This window comes from Toxorhynchites rutilus, chromosome 1, assembly GCF_029784135.1.
Source record: "Toxorhynchites rutilus septentrionalis strain SRP chromosome 1, ASM2978413v1, whole genome shotgun sequence".
Taxonomy (NCBI): Eukaryota; Metazoa; Arthropoda; class Insecta; order Diptera; family Culicidae; genus Toxorhynchites; species Toxorhynchites rutilus.
In genome coordinates, this window is record NC_073744.1 from 18284780 (window position 1) to 18298001 (window position 13222).

Consider the following 13222-nt stretch of genomic DNA (forward strand, 5'->3'; position numbering starts at 1 on the left):
CACGTAAGACGCGCAAGAAGTCTCCACTTTTTCTCGCCGTTGTTTGCTGCTGCTCTTTCGAGGCAACTCTTCCCGCAGTTCTCGAAACAGGTTAGAAGTCGAGAAGAAATAAGCGAGGCGAGGAAAAAGAAATATTTATAACAGTAATTCTTTCACCGTGTCTCGATTCCCTCCCATCTCTTTTTTCTCCTCGTTTGTGGGGATTTGCCAGGGTTCCTGCCTGCGTGACCGGAATCAAAGTCAAGTGTACCTGACTGGAAAGAAAAATAAAGGAAAAGAAAATATCATAATCAGTTTCAGCGCTTCGCACACCTTCTGAATTAATATGGTCTGCTGATTGTTACGTCCGATAGAGTGCGCTCTTGCAATTACCACCCTGTGAGTAACAGATTGAAAATCATGACAGTAGGCCACGAACTTGGTCATAGTGGGCGCTTACAGAATTTGCACCATTGTTCTTTGGTTTAACTTTCCCCGAATACATCAAACAACCTAATTTCTTCCTTACATTCCGTGGCGGTGAGAGAACAAGCAAACGTCGAGTTCAACGACGAAGCTTACAAAAATGGGTCACTCTCTGAAACAGCCGTCTTTTGCTCTTTGCTCTCTCATTAGGAAAAGAAAGTCCCCAAGAAGACGTTGCGATCGCCGGATTTTCTTATAATGCCTAAGTTCATAAACCCTCAAATGTGCCCCGATCTCGAAGGTTTTATTTACGGAGAGATTTCGTTAATTATCACCCATTCAAAAACAAAATCGTGAGTTTATTTGTTTGTTGACTTGCTATTAAATCCGGTTTTCTGACCCACATTCGAGTTGTTCTTTTTGGTGCTTCTGTTTTCAAATCTTCATATCAAAGGCGTGGAAGCTTACCTGTGCTAGGACAACAAACATAATGACCTTCGATCCAGCAGACGAAACAAATTCAACCCATTTGTTTTACGTTGCAAGATAGAAGGAAGGTAGATTTTTGAACGATGCTTCATTTTTGGAGGTGAAGTTCAACGATAAAAGCAATGGCGGCTGGCCATAGGGTTTCGTCTACAGCCGCGACCTTTACGTCGCCAGTCGATTTTCGCTTTCCATTTCGAGGTCAGCTTTCAGTTCGGGATGATGATATCATCCCAATTTCGTGCGATCCGTCTTGAGAAGAGAGAAAAACTGTAATGGAATTTTGCTGTTGGAATCAAATATTTCGCTTCGTTTTTTGAACCGATGAAATACTGTTCGTGAAGGAGAAAGTGATTTGCTCTATCGAAACACATTGCCTATGGATATTTTTTTTGCTATTGAGAAGTAGTTGTATGGAGGTTCGTTGCCATTTGTAAAACTGTTCAGAACTGTAAATTTTCGCACTCATTCCACATCGCCGCAACTGGTTTACTGGTTATTGGCTTCGAGCAATCGAACTTTGAAATACATTTTAAAAACTTTTGAAGATAGTTCATAACTGTTGGTAAAATTCATGTTTTTGAAAAGTATAGAACTCGATGTCGGCAGCAATTTTTTATATGTGGACCATCATGATAACTGAAATTTGTAAAAAAAAATTACCGATTGATCACAGACTGACACTTGAACAAGACCTGAAAATTCGGTCTTTTTTTCACGAAAATCATGCCTTAGTTCGAGAAACTTATTGCGCTCTTCGTTTATTTTAAGTCAACCAAATCTTCAATTGATTTGGGCAACCATTGATCGTTGGCACACTGCTTTTACTCAATAGAATAACACGTTTTGTCAGGGACATCGTACAGTGCGTGACGACGCTTGCTGCGCTGTATGGGCTGGTGGAATCATTGTTCCACTTTTCCACTTTTTCGTACCACTATTGAGTACCTTAAATGTGGGGGAGCCGTGGGTTCAACAAGACGGTGCAACATACCACATCGCGCGTGCCGCGTGATTTAACACGTTCGTTGTCCCGTCACACAGATATGGGTGACACTTTCTTTGTTCAAATTGAATAGGATTTTTCAATGATATTTGATAGAATAGGTACCTTAATATAACTATAGGAAATGTAGAACAATCATAAAATCATAATAATAATTATATAATGATTAAAAAATACTTTTGAATAATTTCTAGTGGGGATGGTTTGTACAGCAGTTTTTGCGAAACCCATATTATATGACAATCAATTAAAATTATTGTTGTCAATTTGTCTCCGAATTAAAAAAAAGTATTGCTAGATCTTGAAAAAGTTGTCTACAAACTAAGTTTGATCTTTAGTTAATAATTTATAAGCGAATTGGGCCCCGCAAGAAACTCTGATACGTCGCGTTGGGCGACTAACGCGTTAATGAAAACAACGTGCGGCTAGCGAAAAATTTCGCGGGAGACATCCGTCGAATGACCTCTATTCGTGTTCTGCATTCGAGTTCCGGGCGCAATGATAGATTTCTAGAGGCAGCTGTAAGTTACACATTTGGCGACCGTGACGGGTTTTGGTTTGTTATGAAATGTACAGCAATAAAAACAAATAAAATGGTATTCTTGAAATCGTTCATTGCGTATCCATGAAAAGTCTAGTACGACCGTTGAAGAAGAAAATCAAAAGTGCAAGATTTAGGCAAGGGGCAAATTGAGAAGCGTATAGCGCTCATAAACGAAAACGAGACTAGCAACACGACTCATACGTGCCACAAACGTAGCGTGGTGGAGCGCATATTCAGTCGCAGTTTGGTGTAAATAACCTGCCACTCGCATACAACGTCTGATTCACACAGATTTGCGCGATATATTTATTTACTAACACAATCACCCAACCAGTCCGACCAGCACGAGAAACTGTGGTTCAGCCACAGCGTCACGCGAGTCGTGTCTCACGAGCGCTTCACACTCTCGCGTCATCTGGCCAATTTGCGCCGTTCTATCTGTTTTCTTTAGTCACAAAACAGGCGCTATATCGTGGCAGGTTACTCGCACTATACGCGTCTCAATTTGCGCCTGGCCTTAGTGTGTGTGGAAGACATGCGAGTAGGATGAATCGTCTTTTTTGATGTGCGCTTTGAGAGCCACTCGAAATCGGGATGTGTATAATGAATACACAGTTGTAACATGAAATGCGTGTTGTGAGGACCGCAAATACTAGTGAGAAATGCATGTTGAGGGGACCGCAAATACTAGTCAAAAAGGGCGAATTGTGATGGCAGTGTCGTGTACGGGTGGCGTACCCGGCATTTGCCGGGTACGCTGACCCTTAGGGGCACCAAAATCCAAGAATTTTAACTGCAATTTTTTTCCGTATTATATTTTGACGTAGGATTACGTCTTTCGGGAACATATTGGGGTACAAATTGAAAAACGAATATCGATCGCATCGTGAAAAATGTCCAATTTCAAACGCTTATTGCTCAGTCATTTCATGACGGATTGATGAGTTTTTTACATCAAAACATTGCGGCACTCTATAACAATTGTTCACCTTGAATAAAATAATATATATCATGTAATTAACTATCGAACAATTGAAAAATCTCAACCCCCATTTAAACGGTACTGATTGGTCGAAATTGACGTCATTTCTTTTTCGCCTGCTTCGCTTCTTTCGTTCCCCGATAAGTCAAATATTTGCATGGCGAGCGAGTGGGGGGCGCCTATTTCTAACATACCAACTGATATAAAAGGACGATAACATTTTTGGATTTCTGTTTCAAGAGACGAATGAACTCTCAGAGTTTAAAGTCTCTTTAATTCAATACCGTTACCGTGGATTTCTCATTCTCGTTCAACGCTCAGATCGGCAAACATCTGGGCTTCTAGTGTGCAGTGCTCTACAAATCAACCAACACCATACGGTGTGACAAAGGAGAGGAAGCCATCGGCAACAAACGATGGATGCGGTGCGGCAAAGGGTACAAAGAAGAGGAAGCAGCGGAGAGCATCTAATTAAATCTAGTGTGCATTGCTGGTGTGTTCCTCTTCACATCAACAATTGGATACGGCAAAGGAAGCAGAGGAGCGAAGTGCATTGCATCGCATCGTATCAGACCCGCTATCCGTCGTTTAGCTCGTCGTGGTGGTGCCAATCAAACCCTCGCAAATCGACGCACAGAAGCCGATGGCGCCAAAGTCAAGGAAAGCATCAGCGAATCCGTAAAAGCTACCGCTCCCAAAACTAAACTGCTACTTCCGACTGAAACGCAGCAGATTCCGTACAACCCATTAAACCATTCCAGTCCTTCTCAGGATTATAAATTTGTATTGAAACAAAAGAGTTTATTTTACTGTTTTCCACTTACCACAAAAACTATATAAAACCGATCAAAAATACTGTTTTTGACGTAGGATTACGTCTTTCGGGAACATATTGGGGTACAAATTGAAAATCGAAAAACGAGCACATCATGAAAATTGCCCATTTTTAAACGCTTATTGCTCAGTCATTTCACGATGGATAGATGAAATTTTTGCGTCAATCGATTTCGGCACAGTTGTGTTAAAAATGACTTGATTTCATTAATAAAAACCAAGGTGTTTGCCCGCTCGAGAACGGACTGTTCGTTTTTTTTTTCTTTATTTCATCCATACATAATACATGAGGCATCTCGTCTAAGGTCACAGAGGGCGGTTTTCATCATATCTCATTCCACTTCAGCATCTTTTTTCTGATACACACCACCCAACGACTGTTTACGATACTTCTGTCATCATCACTTAGTAAACACTAGTGGAGTGAATAAACAATACCCAACAACCAAACAAAGTTGCCCTTTTCAGGGCCACCTAATTTCTATCAAAGAGTTTAACAATGTAATTCTTCGAAATTCCAAAATCAACATATAGCCCTAACGGAATCCTACGTGAACTATGCGGTCGTGTCTCGGACACAACCCTCCTGTGACTTTTATCTTTCAATTCAGTGCCATACCACGACCACTTTTTTATTTTATTTACTTATTTTCTTATTAATAATTACTGCCATCTATGATCCCTTGCTTCCTTGTCATATTATCTTTATATTTGAATTATTGGTGTACTCCTGGTTTGTTATATCTCTGTCCTTCATTTTCTCTGCATATTGTACTTTCAATTGCTCGTTTATAAACTCTACGATTGGCTCTTCATGTATTTCAATCATTGCTATTTCGTTCCTATCTTTCTTTGCTTTTGAAATTTTCTTCTTTCTTCTGATATCTTCTTCGATTGCGGTCTTTTCTCCATCGTGTGTTATGTCAAAATTGTTTTGCTTATCTGATTTCTCTGTGATTTCGACCTTAAATGCTAAATTGTCATAAAATAATACCCTCGAGTATCCATTCATTTCTATGATATCTTCTGTGTTATTCTTTATATGATGTTGCTTCTTTTTGTTTTGCTCGATTTCATATAATGATTTTTTATTTTTCTTCTTGTTTGACTCAGATTCTGTATGTGTACAGCACATTATGTTTCCTCTGAATTTACATATACAGAATTCGCTCTTCATTATACCTAAGTTTATCTAAATCTTTATCAATTCTTACTCGTCTTCTTTATTCATATCCTCCCAAAACGCCTAGGATCGCTTAAATGGCTGATTGGTTGTCGAAAAATTATTCTATATATTCCTGTTTGCTGCTGAGTTCTTTTCTTATATTCTCCAGTTTTTCAAAAAATGGTGTACATTGTAATTTTAGCAGATGTGTAGCTAGCTTATTACAAATCTCATACCAACTTTTTTGTTACTTCCTCTAGAACATTATTTCTCATTCAATTTGCTTCGACTGTAATATTACGTTGAATTCATATTTACCCTGAATTATCGCAGTACCTTCTAGTTGTTCCAGTATGATTTCGGTTGTTTCGCTCCCGTGCACCTGAAAATCCACCACACCATACGGTCCTCTCCATAGCGATTGTAATTTTTGACCCATGCCAGTTGGAACGGATTTTACCTTGGTCGCCCCACATTGGTTGCTAATCACTTGCGTGTTTATCGTAAATTTCTTTTCTCTTTTGTTTTTTTTCGATTAGAGACGGAATTAGTTTTGAAATGATTAAATTATTTCTTCTCGCTTTAGAAAGAAGTTTTCATTTCGCTCTCATAGTCTCCGTAGTTATATTGCTTATCCCTAATTCTATATATTGAATTAGGAATTTTTGCCGCTCTTCCATAAACCAATTCGAAAAACGAAAAACCTGTTGAAGCGTTGTGCCCTGTATTAGATTCAAACGTATTGTAAGGCAATAACTGGTCCCAAGATCTTGGATCATTTCCTACAAATTGTCGCAAATAAATTTCCAATTATCTGTTAGATCTTTCCACCAGATTAGTCTGTGGATGATACGCTAAAGTTGAGAATTGGTTAAACGTTTTTCATTAAACTGCTTATAAAATTTGAACAATTTTTTTTTCCCTGTTGGATGTGAACCACTGCGTCCATTATTCTGAACTATTGTGGTATATCCCATTTTTTTGTACTCCGCTTCAAGCTTACCTACTGCTTATTGATGAAGAAGTAGACTGAAAGCTATAGCGAGATAGGTGCCAATCAGGAATACTCTGTTTGATAAATTTTATAATCCTGATCGGCGATGCAGACCAAATTTCCTTGGGCTCCAGAATAGCCTTATCAAGGTATTGAAGTCTGCGTCTAGTTAGAGCTCCACAATTACAGAGCAAATGTTCCGAGGTTTCGCTTTCGGTATTACAAAAACGACAAATATCATCTTGCACTAAACCTATGTTTTTGAGATGGTATTTACTCGGACAGTGTCCTGTTATAAGGCCTGTGATTGTGCCTAAGTCTTTCTTATTAAGACTCAGCAATTGTTGAGTAATTTTAATACTCGGCGTGATAAATTTTTTTGACTGATTAAGTTGTACCGCCAACCAGTTGGCTAACACTTCCCGGCCTTCCCAGTTCTTCAGCTCACCTTTCAACACACAGTCAGATATTCCACAGAATGGTTCTGGACCAGTGAAAGGTGAGCTTGAGCCGTTCCTGGCAAGTTCATCTGCTCGCTCGTTTCCCTCTATTCCACAATGGCCAGGAATCCAGTACAGTTGTACCGAACTTATCCGACTTAGTTGCCGTAAGAGGAGAATGCATTCCCAGACAATTTTTGAGGAGCATTTAAAAGCATTTAGAGCTTTAAGTGCCGCTTGACTGTCTGAGAATATGCAGATGTTAGCATGTCTATATTTTCTTTTAAGGCAGACATTTGAGCAATCTATTATCGCAGCTATTTCTGCTTGAAAAACTGTTGGCCAGTTTCCCATAGCTACAAAGATTTTTGTTCTGGGACCATACACTCCAGCACCTGTTCTGATTCCCATTTTTGACCCATCAGTGTAGAACATGATTGAACCATTACGAACACTGGGACCGCCTTCATCCCATATTGAACGAGAAGGTTCGATTACACTGTATGGAATGTCGTAGTTAGTCCTAGGTTCCATCCAATCACTGTTCATCTCTGAGGATGGTCCTACGGGTAAGAGACTCAGGATGCTCAAGTGACCAATTTTGTCTCCGTCTAGTATTTTTTTCCATTGTTTAAGCTTTAGACCGCTTTTCTTAGCCTCTAGCTGAACATGTTGGTTCAGAGGTAGCAAGTGAAGGATAGCCTCCAGTGCCTTCGAGGGTGTGCTTCGCATTGCTCCAGTAATTGCAATGCATGCTAGTCGTTGGAGTTTGTTTAGCTTTTTTGTAGCTACAGTCTCCTTGGTCTTTGGCCACCAGACTAATGAGGCATAGGTTATTCTAGGCCGCACAATGGCAGTGTAGACCCACATTACCATTTTTGGTTTAAGACCCCATGTTCTTCCTATCATTTTAGAACATGCCCATAGGGCTGTATTGGCCTTACTGATTATTGCATCTAAGTGCGCATTCCAGTTGAGTTTAGCATCTAGGATAACACCTAGATATTTCACTGAAGCGCTGCATTTTATTTCCACTCCCCCAAGATATAAAGACTGCAGATGCTGTTTTTTTCTTTTTGGTGAATGGAACAATTGTTGTTTTTGAGGGATTTATGCTCAGACCTTCTGTGGTACACCAAGTTTGTGTAAGGTTTAAGACCATCTGCATTCTGCTCGATATCACGTCGTCGAACTTTCCTCGTATCATTATGACTAGATCATCAGCGAAGCCCACAATTTCAAAACCTTTTGCCTCTAAACTTGTCAGAAGGTCGTCAACTACTAGTGACCAAAGGAGAGGTGATAGAACGCCTCCTTGTGGGCAACCCTTTGTTGCAATCACATAATTAGACGACCCGCCCAGCTCCGAGGTGATTTTTCTGTGTGTGAGCATGCCATGGATCCATTCGACTATACAGTTATCGAAGTGTCTTCTTCTCATTGCCTGTGCCATTGATAGATAAGAAGCATTATCAAAAGCACCTTCGATGTCAAGAAACGCACATAATGCGGTTTCTCTTGACAAGAGAGATTTTTCAATTTTTGTCACAAGCATCTGTAGTGCTGTTATTGTGGATTTGCCTGATTGGTAGGCAAACTGGTATTTGGATAGTGGGTGTTTGGATTTGGGTGTTTGCTCTAGTATCAGACTTGCCTTAAAGATCTCGATTAGAGACGGAATTAGTTTTGATTCTCCATTTTGAATCAGGGCTGGAAAAATCCCATCTGCACCTGCAGATTTGTAAGGTAGAAAGGATCTCACCGCGTTTACTACTCTGGCCCTCGTGAAGACTAACCCAGCAACTATGTTAGCGACATCCTTTGCACTTTCAGGTCTTATGAGGTACATTCGAGAACATTTTGTGTCGCCATTATAGCCAGGATTTGTATTCGAATGTACAGATGTAGATCCCGGGAAGTGAGTCTTCATCAGTAAGTCTAGTACTTCGGAGCGAGTTTTTGTAAACGAATCGTCGTCCTTTTCAAGGGAACCTAGCCCGTTCGAGTGATCTTTTGCCAGAGTCTTATTGAGTCTGGCAACGATTGGAGTATTTTCAATGCTTTCGCAGTTATATACCCAGGATTTTCGTTTGGATCGTCTCAGTTCTCTACTGTACTCTGTTAGGGCTCTCTTATATTGAGACCAGTCCGAGGTAATTTTTGCTCTGTTGAACAGTTTACGCGCCGTTTTGCGAAGCCGTTCGAGCCTTTTATTTCACCAAGGAACGTTTCTCGTCGAAGAAACTTTTCTCAGTGGGCAATTACTGTTGTAGGCAGAGACTATCGTTTCATTTAATTCTTTTGTAGCTGATTCAAGCTGCTGAATCGACCTTATTTTCGAGTTTAAAGTTTTAGACTCGAGTTCAAGTGCATACTGATCCCAAGTGGTTTTTTTGGGATCTCGGTATTCTCTATGAACTTCCATGCCACCATTCCATTCAAAAATAATGTGTCTATGATCAGATAAAGACGCCTCATCGGAAACGTGCCAGTTATGGATATTTTCTTGAATAGCCGGGCTGCACAGCGTTAGATCTAAGACTTCTTGTCTGATAGCGTTAATGAAGGTTGGTTCATTCCCTTTGTTAGCAATATCTATGTTGTTTGACGAAAGAAATTTTAAAAGACACTCACCTCGGTAGTTGATATCCGTACTTGCCCACATGGTGTGATAAGCGTTGGCATCACATCCGATAATGAAGTCCTTGTTAATTTCGCTGCAGTAGTTTACAAACGCCGCTACCTCTCGTGGAGGAACCTCAGGAACGTCGCCTGGAAAGTAAGCCGACGCAATTACGATGTCGGCCCTTCCTTTGGCGGTAGGAACTTCCACTCTGATCGCGACGATGTCCCTTTGAATGAACTCTGTAATAGGAAAGCATTTAATGTTTGCATTTACTAAGACAGCAGCTCTTGGGGAGTCATGCTTGTCATCATAGAACAACTTACATGAACCTGTTTGAATACCTAGTAATTTGAACCATTATTTGTTACTAATTTTTTAGGTGTCCCAAATTTACATATTATTTTGTTAATATAGACTCAATTTTGAGATCTAAACCAAATGAAATTTTGGTAGTTTTGCAGATAAAGCTGCATATTTTCATAAAATTCTGGAGGCAGTTGGGTGATTTATGAACTAAGTAAACATCAAATTTTCAAGATGGAAAAAATGTTTTTGCATTGCTTTCAATCCATTGTTTGGCTTATTGCGTGTACGTGTTATCGTGATTGTTTGTAAAAATTGAAAAAAAAATCCGTTACTGGATTTTTTTCTCTGATGGAACCACAATGAAACATGATCCTATGGAACCTATGTTTAGTTCTAGCAGAAAATATGAAAAATTGTGCGAATCAAATTACATATCTATATACTATTGTCGGCTCATAACCATATTTTTACAAACAGTTTGCAACTTTTAAAAGAAGAAGCCCCTTTGTTTCTCCCGTATTTTCTAAAATATAATTACATACAAATAAAAAAAAAGTCCAATGATATCAATGCTAGGATATGAATAGCTGTCTATGTATGTTGGGTTCCAGTTAACATCCTATGTTGTTTTTGATACGTATATTGATACCGCTGTCGAAAGAGCGGAAGAACGGTTCAAAAAAACTGGTCCGCTCAGATCAGCCATACTCAACCTGTGGCCCGCGGCCCACCGGGCTCTTTTGGTTGGCCCGTCTGACCCGTTATCATTTTGTATGTGTAACAATCATGAAAACTTAAGAAATCATCCAAGAAACATTAGATGAGAATAATAGAGATTGACACATTAGTCATTATTACATATTAGTTATTTGTCTAGTTAAGGGGTATTATTAGATTAAATATCTATTAAATACATTTAATCCGATCATTAGTACAATTTTGGTTGAAGTTAGTGAATAAAAATGAAAATATGAATATGAAAAAAATACCTATTTTTACTTCTTTCAGTAATGGTACTAAACCAGAAAACATGTCGCGTTTTTTTATGAAATAGTTTTAACGTTGATAATTATTTGAGCTCTGAACGGATTTTGATGATTTGCATTCCAAAAGAATCGGAAATTCTCTAAAAATTTTACGGTACGTTACACTGCGTAATTTGCGTAAATCTGTCACTCGAAATGCAAATGCAGCGTTCGTTCTTCGGACAATGTGGAAAGAAAAAATATCGCCATCAAATCTCCGCTGTATTATATTCTTTGAGTATAAACAAGCTATTCGCGGTTTCAAATTACAGTATTCACAATTCATCTGTCACATCAGTCAGTAGCGACCAGACGGCAGCGAGGCTTTCGTAATGATCATTCTCAAGGCCGAGTGCTTAGATAACTTTTCCAAATTGATCTTTTTTAAAGTTAGAGGCGAATTAACTGGTGAATTTTAAAGTCTCTATAATTCAAAACATCATCATCACCATTCAAGTCGTCTTACTTCAACTATCAGACAGCAGTCTTTCTCAATGCTAGTTTCACACACAGCGGTTTTGCTCGATTCTAAGGAAGAATGAAAGATAGATATCGCACAGTATGGGACAATTTTGTTCGGTGGGGGGACCGGGTCGATTTGCATGCCGTCTGGTGAAGAGTGCCTCCGTATTTTTGCATCACATCAAAATTGAATCTGCACTTTGGTGTTAGTTTAAAATTTTTAATACGCTAAAACTTTTCGTTTGGGTAGCAAATTTTCGAGCGTTAATACCTTTTTGTCGGTTGAACATATATGTCAATCACTTCATTCGAATGATAAAAGATGTATGACCAATGCTGGCCCAAAAAATTTCGCAATAGCTCGAAACTGCTTCTAAAGCAAACAATCAAAATCGCAAAAATCTATAAATATGAGTACCTGCTTGAAAGTCCATCTTAGTTATGATTTGTCGATGCATGTCGTAGACTGCAGTGAAAATTTACTGAATATTGTGCCCGCCCTGGTTTTTATTTTGCTATTGTGTTGAACAATGTTTTTCGCCACAGAATGCTGAATATGGAAGAAGCAAGCATAGTGCAAAGCAGAATCAAAGCTGAAGAGAAATATTTAATAGGTCGTACATTGTCGGATTTTTTTTTTGAAATTGAATTGAAATTTTGAATATGAAAAAAAAATCATCTAAACAACGCCTTGAGAAATACCATTTGGAAAGCCTTGCTGCCGTCCGGTCGCTATTTGGATGACTGATAATTCGTTAAACGTAAACTTACTTGTGATGTTTTCCAATCGATCATTCAATTTTCGAGATTTTAATTATTGTTTCCGGGTTGAGAGCTGTGTTCTTCGGTGGAAAACTGAAGATGGAAATTTGTTGCTATGCAATTGCTCTCGCCTCCGGTGCCACCACACAATAGTTACGGTTCGGATTTTCTGTTGCCGCTCTACGTCTTCTGAGATGTTCCGTTCTGCGTTTGAATTTATGTTGTTCATAGTGCAGTGTGTTCTTCGAGTGGAGCCATTTTTAGCGGGGGCCAAATTGTATTTTCAAGATTACGAATATGCAGTTTTATAATGACAACAGGGATAAAGGCGTGTTCCAAATTTCAGACAATTTTTCTAATCATTTCTAATCATGTGGGATAACCCTAAAGACATTCAAATATACATACAAACATGTCAAGCTGAATGAAACCATTGAAAAAAAGTTGGTTATTTGGAGACTGTGACCATCTTGATTTGAACTTTGTAACTTTTTGTGTAGCGTTTTGCGTCTTCTGAGATGTTTCGTTCTGCGTTGGATGTAATTTTGCCAAGAGACATTGTAAAACTACTTAGATATTAAAGATCAGTATTCAATTTTAGTGCAGCGAGCAATCAACAGTACATGTTAATGCTTAGCATTAATTTGACATTGACAAAAACAACTCTTCGCTCAATGACAGCATTCATTTATCGGTCATTGTCATCCATCACTATCAAATATTTATATCAGGAAGTTTAATTAGTAAATTTCCTTATTGTTTGTACTCGCCGGCAATAATTTCGTAGTTCTATGGTAACAATGCGGTTGTGTCTTGAACATCACGATTCTTTATTAATTTTTTTTGACGTGGGACTACGTCTAACCGAAATATATGGAGGGTAAAATGGAAACCTAAACACAGAACATGCAGGAAAAAATGAAAGATTTCGAATGCTTATAGCTCGAACATTTCGTGATGGATAGGAGAGATGTTTGCATCACTTGATAGGGAATATTTCTACGCATCTATCGCAACTAACAAAATGTTGTTTTTCATTAGATAAACAATTGAATAACTGTAAAATATTAGGCGTTATCTAAACACCCTAACTGCATCGTCTTGATTGGCCCGATTTACGGTTTCCCTAACACAGCCATCAAAACCAAGCAGCCTTGGGGAAATCGGCATTGCAAATACATGAAA